Below are 15,782 nucleotides of genomic sequence, written 5' to 3' on the forward strand. Positions count from 1 at the left end.
GTATTTGTCCTCTCGTTGAAAAGATGTTTCCTGGAGATAGGGCCCATTTACCAGAAATGAGTCCAAATATCAAATAAAGCAGCACATTCCGACGGTAGTGTTTTTATTTGAACCGCTGAAGAATAACGATGAATTTTTAATAAGTCTGAATTAGGAGTGAATTTGGGCTCGAAAATGAGCTTCAGTAGTAGATCAACAGTTCATTTGAAGCTCACATTATTTGCACACTTATCTCGCGGAGCTGAAACTCAACATTATTTTTATATAGCAGAGAATGTGTTACTGAGCGCCTAGGGTGTAAAATTAACCAATGCCGAACTTGTACCAGATGTAAACATTTCAGACAAGCCATGATAAGTTTGCCTTTTTCTGAGGGTTCTTCCATTGTGATAGACACGAAATGTAAACGGCAATAGAGATGAGACTGTTTAAAGAGGTCGTAGGATCAGGAAATGACAGTACATAAAACACACATTTTTCTTTATTTACTCACCCATACCTCCATGTTTGTTTTTTGGCCAGTGTTAATTCTCAAAAGCTGTTTGTGACTCAACATGCGTGAGGTGATCCTGACGCTTTCAACCACTGTAAACAACACGGCTCGAGCTTCATTCACAGATAAAGTGAAACGCTGAATCAGAGCTTACTGAAGGCTGCTGGTGTTCATCACACAGTTATAACACGCATCGCTGAGCTCCAGAGGGAGGGAGACGGGGTCACTGCAATTACAGACAAATTTTCTGAGCTCCTGAACTCAAACCTATCTCGACTCAATCACACTTTTCACTGATGGACCTTCACACACTTTATACAGTCAAAAATTGAACCGGTTTGTGTCTCTGTGTGTTTTTTGGGCACAAACATAGTTGATGAACAGCTTTGAGATTGCATGTATGACATAGTGTACTATGCTGTTGTTGTGGTCCGTTTATCTTCTATTTCTCTGAAATTGTCTTCGAATTGAAGAGACGAGGCATTTTAACATGTGCTCTCAAAGGAACAGTTCACCCAAACGTCAAAATGTAGTTCACTTTACCCTTGTGATATTCCAAATCCATACTGCTTCGTTTTGGTGAACACAAAGATTTAAACAAGATGAAAGATGAAACAAAGAGATGTTTTGTCTGCTTTTTACATACAGTAGCTTTTGCAGGTTTTTAGAGTTTTGAGTCCATTCGTCCCTTTATTCTTAAGTTAATGATGCAATGCTTTAATGAGTATAAAATATTTAATGCATACAAATATCAGTACAAAATATCATTTGTATCGCTTTTGTTAATCAATTATTATCCGTTATTTAGTATTTTTTTTAATATATTATAAATTATTTATATACATTTATTTTATTATTATATATTTTTATATCAATATTTAGTTATTTGTTGTATATTTGTATATTATAAAATATATAATTTTTTATTTAAGTTTAGATTTATGTTTCACTTTTATGGGTTGTTGACAATATACCCTACATGTGTGTCCTATGGTGTGACACCAAACATTTAGAAAACAAACTGTTAATAATATATTATTGTATATATATATATATATATATATATATACAGTTTGTAGGCTTTTTATTTGTATGTATTTTATATAAAAGAGACAGAGATTTATCTTCATTGTTAGTTTTTTATTCTAAATATTTGCCATCCAACCATAGGACACATTAATAGTGCATTTGTAAGCAAACTATATACATTTATATTACATTAATATGCTTTGTCCCTCATCTTATATTCCTCTAAGATATTCTGGCATTGTGCATTTGGCTAAAAATATTTTTTTTTGTATGCTACCGTTCCAAAGCTTACAGTCATTTACTCATTTCTTAATATTTTTAAATAATATTAAACTCATCAAAACTATATCGATCGACACAAATGTAACTATTGAAATTATTTTGTGACTTAAAATAAAGATATTTAAATGTTGTTTTATATTTGACCAACTTAAGTGTTTTTTAGAATTTGCAGAAATTTTCTCTTGTCATTTTATCTAGCAGCTTCTTTTAGGTCTTTTCAAGTCTTCCATTTCAAAAAGATTTTGTATTAAATAAAATGCTAGTTTTGTAATGAAAGAAACTATATTTGCAGATTGTTTTTGTCTACAAAGCACATACCTTAAAGGGAGAGTTCACCCAAAAAGGAAAATCCTGTCATCATTTATTCACCTTCAGATTGTTCCAAACCTGAAAAATGTCTTTGTTCTGCTGAACATAAAGGAAGATATTTGAAAGAATGTTGGTAACCAAACAGATCTCACGCCCCATTTACTCCTATAGTATTTATTTTCCCTACTATGGAAGTAAATGGGGGATGAGATCTGTTCGGTTACTGACATTCTTCCAAATATCTTCTCTCGTGTTTAGCAGAACAAAGAAATATTTACAGGTTTGGAACAACCCGTGGTTGAGTAAATGGTGACAAAATTAAACATTTTGGGTTGAACTAACCCTTTAAATAAATAAGTTTGCAAGAAACACTTCCCTCAACTGACCCTAAATTTTGAACGGTATAGCGTATGCATGTGATGCTTCACAGGTTTTTGTCACGTAGCCCAAGTGCGTCTCCAAATGTGTCTCAGTTGAGTCATTATCAGCCGCTATTATAATCTTAAGGTTAGAAAGGGTCACGGCGAGTCGCAGTAAGGATGACCAGAATGGCAACAGCGGCCATCTGATCAGACAAATGTTTCACCCTTCAGCAAGGTGACCCGCTCCACCTGCACAGCCCAAGTGAGCTATTAAAACTACTGTCATTAATTACCTTTACCGACCTTCATTCAAGTCACAGTATATAGAGTATCATCACACCATGAGTGATTCACCTCGTACTGATGGATTGTTCCTCTATATATCGAAAATGCTGATTAGAGCAAAATATAAAACGTAATTCATTTTGGAGACGTCAAACGAAGCAGCACTTTTAAAGCAGGAATTTTATTAAAGAGAAAGTTGATACTTCAATGAAACCTGAATGAGCGACTTCCCCACACATTTGAATTGAATCCCCCATCATCATTACGGGAACACTGTATTCATAAAAGATCATTAAAACAAGCAAACGTCTCCAAGGTGCACTGTTGGGTTTTTTTGGTTTATTAAAACAGCAATGATAAAAACTGCTTACATCACAGCTTCCATAACTCTCCTGCACTATTCTGTTTTGATAATAACAGGTTTCATGGTGCACGATATGAAGCGCTGATCCAGCGAGAGCTGCGTGTGCCGAGTATCATCTATCTCTGCTTGCGTATGGACTGTAATGATGTCTGTCAGACTGCTGGAAGAGGAACTGAAGGTTAATCTGTCTGTTCCCTTCCAGCGTTCTGAATACTAAAAAAGCCTTAGGGCTGAGCTGACCATGCTGTGCTTTTCTGGTCACCGTCTCACTGCAGAGATCACAGACAGAGGTGTCACACCTCACTGAGGAGTTTTAGAAAAGTCATACAGAAAGTCTTCGTTCTTTTCTTGTCTGGGGACATTTCAAACGTTTTCACGTTTGTGTGGTTTACATTATGCACGTATGTGCAGATTGCCAAAAAAGACAGACATATGACTTAGTTTTACTTATAGTTCATGTCCGGCATCTTTTAGTGCTGGGACCGCACCATCTATCAGTTTCAAACAATGTCTAAATCCACCGTTATATCCACCGTTTATATAACATCAATCACTGAAATGCTGTGAACAATCAAACACACCCCTACTTCTCTCACTATCGCAAGAGTTACGAGCTGCAGGCCCACAGCGTAGTCCATCTTGACGCAGCGCAGCCAATCTTGATGGTAAGTGGGTCTTCCTGTAGCTCATCAGTTGATGCGTGGCCATGCTATTTCTTTCGCCTTGCTGTGGGTGTGCTTTTCCGGGACAATTGCGCAATAAGAGACTAAGAGAAGTTCATACGTAACAGTTCATTATGTTCGGAAAAAGTCCCGAAACCTTTACGAACCTTGGGGGAGTCTATCGAACAAAGAAATACTACGTCATACCTCCAAATCGTTTTTTGACAAGTTGACCATCTTAAGCATGAGAAGCCAGCACGTTTAACAGTGTGAGGTCGGAATGCATGAAACAGCATTATATCTCCCCTTTAATATATACTTAAAAAAAGAGCCAACACACATTTTCCAAAGTAGGACATGTATTTTGTCCGCTGCAGTTTACCTGAGACAGATGACGTCATCTGTATGTGCAGTATTCAATGAAGGTCTGATGTTATTATTCTGGTAGTTATAGAATTTCATCTGCCCTCTGAGGTCTTGTACTTCACTGCCAACAAGTTAAGTTCTTCTGTGTCAGTCAAAACCCAAAGTTAATGTACGTAAGAGGTCTGTTGAGGGATGTAATTGGTCTTTGAGCACTTAATTGCATACTGGAGCTGTCAACAATGTCTCAGTGTACGGCACACATCCATTAGCGTGTCTATTAGGAAGAGACGACTGCAGTGGAGAGAAAATAGCGCGAGCATTTAGCCGAGGAGCCGGGGAAGAGCCGCACACACACTCCCCGCTGTTATCCATCACCCTGATGTCATGAGGAATGCTGATGAAATCTGTCTGCCCTGCTGAAAGGACAAACATGAATTCATATGCTGGTGCTGGATGGTTTATGCGGCTTAGCGCAGGTGTGGTGCTGGTGGAACTGTTTCATACGTCCTGCCCTATTTAGTTTTGTGCAGTAAGAAATACGACAACACAGGAAATAAAATCAAAGCGTTTTATCATCTTTAAGATCTTAAATGTGTGTGAGTCACGAGACGACACAGAATTGTATATGCAGGTTGTTAAATTTAACCTGATGTAATATCTGTACAGTATATTCAAGTTTATAGGGGTATATGATAACTATATACACATATTTTACATTTATAACTACACATGTATATCATTATTTTCCAATTTACTGGAAACAACTATATAGCAGTGTGTTTAGAGATACAAATATATTCTATATATCGCCTACTGTATATAACTATAAGCTATAATTTACTTATTTATATGTTTTGTATCATTTTTACATTTATGCATTTTATTTTTTTGTGAAAAGCTGATTTAAAACAATGCTGAAAAGGCACTACTTTAACAATAGATTTTACAAGAAATACTTTAATAAACTTGAATTTAGTAGAATATAGTCGACTGTATATATTTGGAGAAATACAAAATAACTACACATTGTATATATATTGTATTTTATGGTTTATAAATCTACACTGTAAATGATTATTTGTGTTTTTTTTGTTGTTTAAACTTAGTCAACTGGTTGCCTTAACATTTTAAGTTAATAAAATGTCAACACAACGAGTTTGCATCAAATTCATTAAGTTAACTAATAATTGTTTTGTTAAAATTGTAAGGCAACCAGGTAACTTATTTTTTTTAGTTATTAGTATTTTTTTACAGCATAATCAACACATTATTGGGTAAAATTTGGACAGAACCAACCGTTGGGTAATGTAAAACCCTTTCCTATAGGATGCACTGATTTTTCATGTATTTTTAAAATACGGTCAAAGTATAAATTACTGTAAATTTGCCAGAAAAACCTGGATTTTGTTGCCTCAGCTGCCAGCATTTTTTTTTTCTCTATTTTTTTACAGTGTGTTGTATCCCAAACATTTGTTAAAATAACTGAGCATTTTTATAATGAATAATCCGATTTCATATCATTTTTGCATGTTAATGTGTATATATTGCATTGATCACCCGGTCACAGTGACAGGTTATGCTGATCTTCATGATGGTCCTGTTCAGAAAGAGAGAGATAAGGAGAGGGAGAGAGAGGGATGGGGGGATGGTGACAGAGAGAGGAAGGACAAAACAGACCTCAGACACCACAGTATTTTCTGTCCTGTCCTAACTGTGAATATATTTAGCTCGTCTTCTCTTTAAGCGCTCTCTTGCTATTTTGATGTCATTTTGATTTGTTTACGCAAGTGTCCGGGCCTTTCATCGCTGTCAGGCATTCTGCCCTAATTGCGTTTTTAAGATGCCTACTTGTTTTCCTAAGCCAAATTGCGACAATAATTATTACTCAGGGATATTATTTGTGCTGTCATTTTCCACTTCAATGAGCACATGGTCAGGCCGGATGCTTAAAGGTGGGCACGCTTCCACACCTCAGCCTTTTTGAAGAGTGTGCCACACAATAAACTCCGTCCTCATTTTCTTTTAATGAACGCGCTAATGACGAATGCTGTGGTGTATAACACTTAATGAAGGGCATTAGCCTGTAGCCTGTGAGAAACTAAACAACCAAACACTCGCTGAGGGGAAAAACTGCATCTACTTCCATCATCTCGTGATCGGTCCATTTAGCCCTGACCTGAAGCTTTGTGGCTAATTTTGAAGATTTATTCTGATTAGGTTCCTCACAAACCGCCGGCTTTGATCGTGTGTGTGTGTGTCAGGTCTCGGAAGGAAGAGATGGATTTGACTTTCATGTGGATGAAGTTTGTGCTGATTTTTACTCATGGGTAAATGATGGTTATGACTGAAAGCAAAGGGAGGTGAAGTATTCAGCTCTGTCGATTGAGTTTATTCCCATGACGCATGTATTGAAGACTTGCTGTGTTTCATACATGCTGCCTAATAGTTGTAAAAAATAGATTGTGAAATACAAAACTAAACCTTGTTATCTGGAGAGAACGATCTGTTGGCGTTCTCATTTATCTCAACGGCAGTTTGCTCAGCTGGGACGTAGGACATCGAGGGTAGCTGACTTTCTTCTCTTGTTTTTAAAAGCGCCTGAATTAGATAGTTTATTGTTAAAACACAATTAATGCAATATTTTATATTTATATGTTGCATGCATACACCGCGTGCAGTGGATGTCTGTGATGAAAGATGCTGACACTTTTAAAAGCAAAGGTTCTCAAAGGTTCATATTTGGGGACAATGTTCAAGAGACTTTAATAAGGTGAGAAAAAAATTCTGGTGAGAATGATTTCACAGAATCACTGTGAAGAACGCTTTTTAGCACATGTATTTTTAATAGTGTAATGGTTGCGGCGGCTTACAGTTACTGGACCGTGCTAATTGTTTTTTTTTTACTTTAATTTTATTTTCCAAAAATAGAAATTCAAACATGTCTCAGAAGGACACTGCTGTGCGCCAGTATGAAGAAGATTTTTCAGTCAGTTAAGCAATAAACGATGCAGACTTTCTACACATGATTCAATAACGGCTCATTCTTTTGAACAATAATGGCTTGATTAAAGATATTATATGAAAAATCTGCTTAGATTTGATTTATGAAGATAGTAGTGAATGTGATTAGCCTTTATTGAAGCGCTGAGTTATACAAGTGCTGATAGACGATAGATCGAAAGACAATGTATTTTTTCTGAAACTCTTTTCAGTTGATCGGAATCCAAATGATTATACTATGTAAGCGTGGACTATTTTTCTGTACAATGAATGTAGGGAAACTGAGAAAATTAAAATGACAAATTTCACAATAATTGTTCTGTTCTGTGCTCGCTCTTACTGTCGTTTTAAAATATTTGTAGAGTAAATGCAGATTAAAAGCGTTTGACAAGAAAACCTGAATGCAACAACAAGCCCAGAGGAAGAGGGTCCGTCTCAGCGTTTCGTGCCAGGAACAGTTAGCTGGTTAAAAGACTGTGACTCACAGCATGAAAGTGATGCTAAATTACTCTCTGGATGAGATCTAGTTTCAACCAAAGACAAAAATGTATTTCATGTTATTCACATTTATGCATTTTGTTTCAACCCATGTTTGAAACCCATTCTTGTTGGTTTAAATGAATCTAGAATTTGTATTTGACCTAACCATGGCACAATACAATATTTTTATTAGGACTGTCAAACAATTTTGCCAATCCCATCCAGAATAAACGTTTGTGTTTACATAATATATACTGTATATATGTGTACTCTGCATATTGATTTTGTATTTATAAAGACAAAGCATACACATACATGTCTATATATTTAGGAAATATTTAAATGTATTAATTTATATTTACCAATAATTGAAATTCTTAATAAAAGTTTATGAATTGTTATATTTCATATATATAATATATGCATGTATGTGTTCATAAATAGAAATGTGTATGCACAGTACACAAGTATATTATGTAAAAACAAACTTTTATCCTGGATGCGATTAATCACGATTTATCACTTGACAGCCCTAACTTTTACATATATTAGGGATGTAACATTCACCGTGAACTGTGTAAAAATCGATTTTAATATGTGAGGATTCAAGCCGGTTGAGATGTTATTTGAATCACAATACAGGTTTTGAACAGCAGGAAGCGCTGTGTTTACGGCGATTATTTAAAATGTGGATACGCTGATATATATTAAATGTAAAAAAAAACGCAGACAAAGTCTTAGTTTGTTTATAATAAAGAGAAGTTTGTATTTATTATGTATTATTAGATTTGGAACTTGTTTTAAAATTGCAGTGTAGTTTTGTTATTTGTCAAAGGTATTTTTGTTTACATTTACGCATTTGGCAGACGCTTTTGTCCAAAGCAACTTACATTGCATCAACCTATACATTTATACTTGGGTATCTGCAATCCCCTGGGACTGAACCCACAACCTTGCTCTTACCACTGAGCTACAGGAAAACATTTGTTATTTTACAAATAAATGTGCAGCATTTGAGAAATAATCCATAGTAATGTATACACTCACTTAAAGGATTATTAGGAACACCTGTTCAATTTCTCATTAATGCAATTATGGTGGTGGTGTAATGGTGTGGGGGATGTTTTCTTGGCACACTTTAGGCCCCTCAGTGCCAATTGGGCATCGTTTAAATGCCACGGCCTACCTGAGCATTGTTTCTGACCATGTCCATCCCTTTATGACCACCATGTACCCATCCTCTGATGGCTACTTCCAGCAGGATAATGCACCATGTCACAAAGCTCCAATCATTTCAAATTGGTTCCTTGAACATGACAATGAGTTCACTGCACTAAAATGGCCCCCACAGTCACCAGATCTCAACCCAATAGAGCATCTTTGGGATGTGGTGGAACGGGAGCTTCGTGCATCCCACAAATCTCCATCAACTGCAAGATGCTATCCAATCAATATGGGCCAACATTTCTAAAGAATGCTTTCAGCACCTTGTTGAATCAATGCCACGTAGAATTAAGGCAGTTCTGAAGGCGAAAGGGGGTCAAACACAGTATTAGTATGGTGTTCCTAATAATCCTTTAGGTGAGTGTATATAGTAATATAAGCTTGATTGTGTCCTTGATGTATAGTGTGGTAATACCGTCTGTTGATGTACGGGTGCGTAAGGTCTTTTCTGTTCTGACGGATGTCTTGTCATCCTCAATGTCTGAGAAGGTCTAGAGAGAGCATGTGTGTTATTTCCAGCATTTTGGTTTATAGTTTTTCTTTACACTGTGCCTTTTCTCTATCCAGTCTCTCTCTCTCTCTCTCTGGCTCTGTCTTTATCTCTAACACTTTTCTTCACACTTTCTCTGATCCGTTCATCATGGTTCTTTGCTGCGAACATCACAGAACTTTCATTTCAACGCTTATATGAAGTTGCCGTCTGTGCGATGGTTTCATTTCTGGATGCAGTAGGTAGAGGGCCTACGTAGACACCTGACAGCCAGACAGCTCATCTGCTTTTGGAACAGAAGCTGTTTTTGAATATACATTCAGTAATATACTGTGACAGCTCAAAGATGAGGAGAGAATTTCAATTACTGCAGCTCAGGAAGATTGAATATAGCGTTGAAAACAGCCGTCATGTGCTATTCACGATCACTGCTAACCTGTTAATACTTTCCTTGTGATTGAACTGGCCCACTTTTTGGAATAGAAGTATACTTTTAAGTGTACTGTAAGAACATAAATAGTTCTGTTTTTGTTTTGTACTGCAACTAAAATACAGCTGAACTTCGGGGTAAAGTGCACCCAATAATCGTAAAAATAACATTCAGAATACAAGTTTGTGTTTACATAGGAAATGTCTGTCTACTGTGCATATTCGTTTTGTATACATACGTGTGAATGTATATTTAAAAATATATATAAAAATCAATAAATGTTTAAATTTAATAAAAAATATTTATTATTATAAATAAATACATGTTAAAATTTCCTAAATTCATATATTTATATGTGTATGTGTTTGTGTTTATTAAAAACAAAATGAATATACACAGTACACAGACAAGCATATATTATGCATTAATTGCGATTAATTGCGATTTATCTTTGCACGTCCTTACGAGTAGTTCAATACATTTTAAGGGGTACATTTTTTTATTTACAAAAGTAGACGGTGAAATCATTTTTAAAAGGAATGTTTACTTCATTTCTTGAGTGTAAAATAAGTTTTATTTTATATATTTATTAGACTACTTAATCAAAAAAGTAAACACAGCTACAAGCCTACTTGGAATACTTCATTATACTTTTAAGTACATCTGCATCAACAGTGTAGTTAAGTGTAGTTTTAAGAAGTTCATAAAAAGTAGACAAAGTATACTTTTTGTTTTTTTAAAAGAAAATAGAATAACAATACCAAGATTTTAAGATCATTAGAAACAAATGATGTTTAAACCTTTGACAGTCCAAAAAAAGGTTTTTGTATTAAAGAATTGTTTTAAATTTGACCCAATTGTGGGTTGAAACAACCAAATATTTCTTTATACTGTAGTTTATAGAATATTTACGTTTTAACCGCTGTGTTGTGCGCTAGTTCACCAGTTTGACCGCTGTGGGACTGTATTGATCATTGTGGTTTAGACTGATATTGTTTCATAAATTTCTTCCTTTTTCCTGTTATTAAGCAGAAATACAATCATTCCACAGATTAATCTTTACGTTTTATCACTCTATTTATGGCAATGCAATCCAGCGAACGACTTTCTTCACACAAGCGTTTTATATCCTCCTCTCGGTCTGTTGTGTAGACGCCGCGATCGCCCAATTGACATTTAGGCCAATTGTGTATTCTGCGGAGGAGCCTGTAAGCAGTTTAAGAGCCGATTTCATCTCGGCGGGGAATGTTTCCCTTTATCTGGCCTGTCACTTAGATACCACCAGAACGGTAAATATGATGAATCAACCTCCGTAATGAGCCGCCAGATCCGTGCCAGTAGTCATCAGCTGTCAGCGGCAATTAATATCTCCGCAATAATTCTCCATCTTTGCCAAGTTAAAGAATAAAGATTTCACAGTTGGAATTCCTTCGTTGGTTAATGACGTGCTCTATTGTCATAACTGTCGCCGTGGAGCCTGCGATGCTCGAGCGGAGAGGCGTAGCGCTTCGGTTTTCAAAGCGAGTTTTCATCCTGTCCGGTTTTCTCGCCGAAGACGGGAGCAAATGAAACACATTCATCATTCCAAATGACAGTTTGTTTACAAATGAGTGCAGTGGATTTCACGGGCGGGGACAGTGATGCTAAACGGCAAAGAGTTGTTTTCTGTTTTTAGAACGATCAATGCATCTCACTGGAGGAATCTACTACAGCGACGGGCGAACAGGGATGTGTTTGAGGGAGTGGAAACAGTCGTGCCAGATTGAAGTCAAGCAGGAGTTATTGAACACGTCTCTGTGAGATTTATTGATAAAAGGGGCGAGAACATCACAGTGTGTTGTGTGCATTAACAGAAGGGTCCAGGTTGAACGATTACGCGTCACATTTGGTGAAAGACGATCTTGTATTTCCTCCACAGCCATCAGCTCTCAACAGATTGAATAGATTTGCAGCAGTGAACTTTCGAGTTCCCATCCTCGTGTTAAACTTGGAAATCGCAGAGATTTTTTTAATTGATTTTCAGGCTTAGAAAGTCACAGAATCTTTAAAAGTCATTGAATAGTCACGGACGTGTCAATATCAGCCGTAAGAAAGAAAAATCACAAATGAGATCCTTTTGTTATCCAAATTTTTCTACATCGATGACAATGAATGACGAACAAACTTGATGAACTTTTGCTTGAATCTCATCTGTCGTCTTCTGAGAAAAACAGAAATCTAACAAATGTCATGAGAGTTTTAGAAGCGATGTCAACAATGTGTCAAACTGAGCTCAGATTTGTCTCGTCTGCAATCAGAAGTCAATATTATCGAAGATCTCGATATGAACTCAAACACTTCTCAGCACATTTACCCCCTGCAGGATTTTGCGATCACAGAATTTAACGCATAAATAAACAAACTATGCAAAATTTGAGGCAACTTGCAAAATTTTGAGATTGTCGCAGATTTTCCGATAGTTTGGCCAAAGACGCGCCATGTGACATCCTCACGTCGCGCATTCTGTCAAAACATGCTCCAAAAGTCAAGCAGAGGGAAACTATAGAAGGGAAAGGGAAGGGTCTGTAACATTTACAATTTGCTAACATCATCCGTTGCCATCTATTTAAAAAAATTGCCTCTGGTATCCTTTCCTTCGTTCCGCTGAAGGCGTTAGCATTAGCCGTATGCCTTTTTGGCTTAAGGTTGCAGGCTAGTGCTTTTGAGTCAAATCAGCCTTAGCAATGTGTGTGTCAGATTCTTAAACAACACACCTGGAAACAACACAATGTTGTAAAGATAATGTTTATTTCGGTGTCAATGAACAATCATCACAATAAACCAAACGCTTATTTCTTAAAAGTATGCCAGGTTCATGGGATAAACTCATAGACATTTCCACAACCATAAACATGATAATGTGTGATTTGTTGCTTGACCTGTCAGTCAAAATTGCTTTTTGGGCGGGCCTTTAACTTACACCAGCCAAGGTTTCCAGACCTTCAGTATGAATCTGCTGCATACCTTTCAATCGTAATTAATGCATAAATAATGTTTTCACAGGTGGTAGTTTTAAAGTTGAAACCTATTTGCCAATTCAAGTTGGTTTTTTTACCCCCCACAATTTTTTTCACAACATTGTAATAAAGCCGCTGCAAAATTAAGCATTTTTGGCTGCAGAAATCACAAAAAAACTCTGTAAAATCCTGAGGGGTCTGATTTACACAAATCCAGATAACTGTATATCATTTTACATGAAACATTTGAAACATAAATGAAACTCAACTAAGAACAATTTCTGTTTAATCCCATTGATGTGTAGAAGACAAAATTCAGATTTTAAAAAGATCTTCTCTCTGATTTTACTTATCGTGTTTTGTTGGATGTAGAATATATCTCTGTGAAAGAACAGCGGAGGCTATTACGTTGCTGTTGTACGCGTGTCTACGTCGTCAGGAGCGGTGACAGAATAATCAGGTCAAAAACTGTTTCATTAGAGAAGATCTTATCTGACCTTTCAGTGACAAGAAGCGCAGAGCTCTAATTTCCCGTGAAATAGCATGCATCAGTACCCCTGACATTTACATCGCAGGAAACCGGGAAATGCATACAGATGCAGACGAGGCGTTGAAATTAAGCTGTGTGCAGAAGTGAAACCCCGGGATGTGCCAAATTAGACTTAATGGCACCGTGGATCATGAATACCATATCAATTAGAAGTAAAATACTGCCACTGTTTGCTAAATCAAGGCATGAAGGGACGGATGATGATTATTAGGATTCGGACAGAATCTACTAAATAAAGTCTTTAATGAGGCCATGAATATTTCATTTCGCCTACCAAATCAGATGCATTTTACATTGTTTTGAATGAGGGGCCAATTAAATAGATGCGTCTCATCATCCTTGTAATCATCTGGAGGAGTGATGATGGGGAACATTCATCTGGGCTGGGATGAAGAGAACGAGAAAAAGCTGGAAAGAGAGAGGAAAAGAGAAACAGACGAGATGGGGAAAGAAAATAACAATGAAAACAAAAGGAAAACAGAGGACAGGATGGGAAGGAAAAAAGAAAGGGAACAGGAAAACACAGAGAAAAAAGAGAAAAAGAAGAGGGGGTGAGAAAAGAAAGACTACGACAAAATAGCAAGAGAAGAGAAAAGAATCTAAGAGTAAAGATGAAAAAGGTGAAAAGAGAGAATTGAAGACAAAGAGAGAGGAAACGAGAAACAGACGAGATGGGGGAAGAAAATAACAATGAAAACAAAAGGAAAAGAGAGAACAGGATGGGAAGGAAAAGAAGAAAGAGAACAGGAAAAGACAGAGAAAAATGAGAAAATGAAGAGGGGGTGAGAATAGAAAGACTAAGACAGAAACGCAAGAGAAGAGAAAAGAACAGGCAGAGAGAAAGGATGACAATATAGAGAAAAAGAAAGGTAAAGACAGAGGAGACAAGGAAAACATAAAAGAGCTTACACAAATTCCACTGTGCTGCCGCTTTAAAAGCTCTCTCTCTCTCTCTCTCTCTCTCTCTCTCTCTCTCTCTCTCTCTCTCTCTCTCTCTCTCTCTCTCTCTCTCTCTCTCTCTCTCTCTCTCTCTCTCTGAGCTGTCCACATCCGTCAGAGCGTCCCTGATTCTCTCAGTCTGGACCTTCCAAACAAAGCAGCATTAATAATCAATCGTTCCAGTCACATATTCATCTTCCTTCCGTCATCCCGGGTCTGTCACATCGCCCTGTCTTCAATCTTCCTGCTTAACTTTCTGTTTCCTCTCTCTCTCCCTCTCTCTTTCATTCTCCTCTTTTTTCGTTTTTTTTTCTGTCCACCAAATTAGTGTAGATGTGAAAGCTCTTAACATTCTTTGAGTCATGTCAAGTGCAATAAACTTGCAAAGTCAACCATATTAAGGGAAAACACCCGTCCCGCATTGTGTGAAATGCATTATTTTACATTACATTTTAAAAGAGAAACGATTTTTCATTATTCGTCCGTTCTTCATTCCTTCACTTTTCTCTATTTGAGAAGATCTTCAAAGTGTACAACCTCTGATGCTCAAAATTTAAAGAGGCCATAAATTGAAATCGCCATTAAACTTGTTTTATGTTATATAACATGTTATCTATGCCTTAATTATGTTGTAGTTGGAAAGGACTAAATAACACATTGTCATTACGAGCTTAAACAAAAATATATATATTTTTTTTTAATTCTGTTACAACAGTTCTAGGGTACCTTTTAGTTGTATTGTCCCACGCAAACGTATATCCTATCCCACATTTGGTTTGTTGGGTGGTGGTCACCTTAGCTGTATTAGTGTCGTCCATTTTGAATGTACAGCAACTAAAATCTATTTTTTACTACTTATCATCCCAATGGCTGATTTAGCTTTTTGACCAAAAAACGGTTTTTGTTGTGCTGGCAATGCAAAGTTCATGGCTTTGATATGGGGAATGTCAAACAAAAAGGGGAAAGCTTTAATGCATTGTATGTCGATTTTTGTAAAATTGTCTGTCAATTTTGTATTTAAATAGCTAGCGGGCATGGGTCGGTTTGCATTTTTGAGATTTTCAAAACTAGTAAATGTTGATAAAATATGCTTATAACCTATAAATGTCTGATCCTAAAATCATTATTCTGTTATCATCTGCCCTTGGCTCCATAAGAATATATCTGCCGCTGCTGTGCTTGGACCTGTAATTGCTGCTTTCAGCTGTATTTTTCTCAGCCCCTCTAATAACCTCTTGTCTTTCTCCACAGATGGTCGGAGAACAGAGGAGAGACCTTGGAACAGGGCGAATGGATCATATCTGAGGTAAGATACAGCCGGACGCTGGGTACTGAAAGTGCTTGAATTGCTAAACTGCCTGAGAACAAAGTTGTGTTATTAATGAAAACAATCAACCGCTGCCTTTCATGCTGTTAAATCTATATTTATCTATTATTTGTGTAGTAAGACTGGAACAGCGTTTCTGCCTTTCTGAGTGCTCTTTAAATGCTTTATACTGGTGATATTCAGAAGAAGTTTTT

The 15,782-nt window shown here is 36.7% G+C and overlaps 1 protein-coding gene across 2 annotated transcripts in view; it reads left to right on the forward strand.

The window, feature by feature from the left end:
- Nucleotides 1-15,782, forward strand: part of b3galt1b (UDP-Gal:betaGlcNAc beta 1,3-galactosyltransferase, polypeptide 1b) — a 107,811-nt gene that overhangs the window by 39,719 nt on the left and 52,310 nt on the right. For both annotated transcript variants that reach the window (XM_056755195.1, XM_056755196.1), the window contains exon 2: nt 15,513-15,567. The gene's annotated coding sequence lies outside the window, so the exon portion shown is untranslated. The remainder of the gene's footprint in view (nt 1-15,512; nt 15,568-15,782) is intronic.

This window comes from Triplophysa dalaica, chromosome 8 (assembly GCF_015846415.1).
Source record: "Triplophysa dalaica isolate WHDGS20190420 chromosome 8, ASM1584641v1, whole genome shotgun sequence".
Lineage (NCBI taxonomy): Eukaryota > Metazoa > Chordata > Actinopteri > Cypriniformes > Nemacheilidae > Triplophysa > Triplophysa dalaica.